Here is a 2554-nt window from a genome sequence, read left to right as displayed (position 1 = left end):
AGGTCCCATGTCAGCCCTTAGGAGGTGATTTTTGGGGAAGATGGGAGCCAGGAGCAGGCACAGAAAGAGAGCAGCCAGCAGGGACCTGGCGAAGGTGAGGAGGTGGACGAGCCTGGCCAGTAATGGGCCCAATGGTTGAGTCAACTCACCAGCTCAGGATGAACCCTGGGTTCTGACTTGAGCAACGGAGGGGTCTGGAGGAGCCACCAATGGGACTGGGAGCATTTGGGGAGGAGCAGGGTGGCTGGGGGCAGTCTGAGGAGCTGGTGGAACAACTTGGGGAGATGCCTACAGGATGGGTATGAGGCTAGGAGTGCTGGAGAGCTTGAGGAGAGAGTGGGATGAGGGGACAAGGGTGGGAGGAAAGGAGGAGGAAAAGTAAGGGGAGATGGAGGAAAGGGGAAAGAGAGAGAGAGAAGAGAGAAGAGAGCAGGAAAGCAAAGGAGAGGCCGGGCGCAGAGGCTCACGTCTGTAATCCCAGCACTTTGGGAGGCCGAGGCGGGCCGATCATGAGGTCAGGAGTTTGAGACCAGCCTGCCCAACATAATGAAACCTCATCTCGACTAAAACTACAAAACTTAGCCGGGCATGGTGGTGCACACCTGTAATTCCACCTACTTAGAAGGTTGAGGCAGGAGAATTGCCTGAACCTGGGAGGTGGAGGTTGCAGTAAGCCCTGAGATTGCAACGTTGCATTCCAGCCTAGGCGACAGAGCAAGACTCTGACTCAAAAAAAAAAAAAAGGAGAAAGTGAAGGAAAGTGAGGCCAGGCACGGTGGCTCACACCTGTAATCCCAGCACTTTGGGAGGCCAAGGAGGGCAGATCACAAGGTCAGGAGTCTGAGACCAGGCTAGCTGATGTGGTGAAACCCTGTCTCTACTAAAAATACAAAAACTAGCTGGGTGTGATGGTGGGAGTCTGCAGTCCCAGCTACTCGGGAGGCTGAGGCAGGAGAATCGCTTGAACCCGGAAGGCGGAGCTTGCAGTGAGCCGAGATCGCACCACTGCACTCCAGCCTGGGCGACAGAGCGAGACTCGAGACTTTGTCTCAAAAAGAAAAAAAAAAAGAAAAGAAAAGAAAGAGGAAAGTGAAAGCGAGAACGCTGGAGCTGTGCACTGTGGCCCCTGCTTTCTGCGTGAGAGGAAAAGATGCTAGAACCACAGGAGAATGGCATGATTGACCTACCAGATTATGAGCATGTAGAAGATGAAGCTTTTCCTCCTTTCCCACCTGCAGTCTCTCCAGACAGACAAGATGATGAAGAGGCTGAACCTGATGAAGATTCAGGAAGTGGAGCACCTGTTCCTGTACCTCCAAAGAGAACAGTTAAAAGAAATATACCCAAGCTGGATGCTAGAGATTAATTTCAGAGAGAGGACTTCCAGCCTTAAGGCATGTATTTGATAAGGCAAAATTCAAAGGTAAAGGTCATGAGGCTGAAGATTTGAAGACCCTAATCAGACACATGGAACACTGGGCACGTAGGCTATTCCCTAAACTGCAGTTTGAGGATCGTATTGACAGAGTTGAATATCTGGGAAATGAAAAGGAAGTTCAGACTTGTTTAAAACAAATTCGACTTGATCTCCCTATTTTACCTGAAGATTTTATTAGCAATAATGATGAAGCTGTGGAAAATAATGGACATGATGTAACTGCCACTGAATTTGATCCCTTTCTGACAAACTCATCTGAAAGTGAGATGTTTGCTTCTGAGTCAAGTAGAAGCCTAACAGAAGAGCAACAACAAAAAATTGAGAGAAATAAACAACTGGCCTTAGAAAGAAGGCAGGCAAAGCTGCTAAGTAATAGTCCCTAGGAAATGATATGTTAATGAATACACCCAGGGCATAGACAGTTGAGGTTAATACTGATGAGGATCAAAAGGAGGAGTCAACTGGATTAAGGGAAGACATGCTAGACATTCCATATAATGATGCTCCTGCTAATACTTTAAATGAAGAGGAGGAATTAAAATTAGAGGAAACACTCCTGGATCAGTTTTCACAAATGTACAACAGTAACTTGATTCTTCATCCAGAAATGTTACTGAATTGCTACATAAGTTTCCATTAAGATAAAATGTATCTGTTAATTCACCATCCTGCAAGCTTGGTGTTACTATGGTTTTTTTGGTTGTAGTTTTTTGTTTGTTTGTTTGTTTCTGAGTTGGAGTTTCACTCTTGTTGCCCAGGCTGGAGTGAAATGGTACCATCTCTGCTCACTGCAGCTTCCACCTCCCTGGTTCAAGCGATTCTCCTACCTCAGTCTCCTAAATAGCTAGGATTACAGGCATCTGCCACCATGCCTGGCTAATTTTTTGTATTTTTAATAGAGATGGGGTTTTACCATGCTGGCCAGGCTGGTCTTGAACTCCTGACCTCAGGTGATCCACCCACCTCAGCCTCCCAAACATCTGGGATTACAGGCATGAGCCACTGTGCCTGGCCATATTTTTTTCTTCTTTGAGTGAAAATCCTTAGGTAGTAAAATTTTTACAGATTCTTGTTTAAAATTTGGTATTTATTTATACTTATTTTTGTCACTTCAGA

At 46.3% G+C, this 2554-nt stretch overlaps 1 pseudogene; it reads left to right on the top strand.

Annotated features, from left to right (window-relative positions):
• The first annotated feature begins 1150 nt into the window (after positions 1–1150).
• On the top strand, positions 1151–2083 carry LOC112614726 (annotated as a pseudogene).
• The last annotated feature ends 471 nt before the right edge of the window (positions 2084–2554 follow it).

This window comes from Theropithecus gelada, chromosome 20 (genome assembly GCF_003255815.1).
Source record: "Theropithecus gelada isolate Dixy chromosome 20, Tgel_1.0, whole genome shotgun sequence".
NCBI lineage: Eukaryota > Metazoa > Chordata > Mammalia > Primates > Cercopithecidae > Theropithecus > Theropithecus gelada.
Note: the sequence above shows the minus strand (reverse complement) of the source record. Positions and strands in the feature narration are given on the sequence as shown.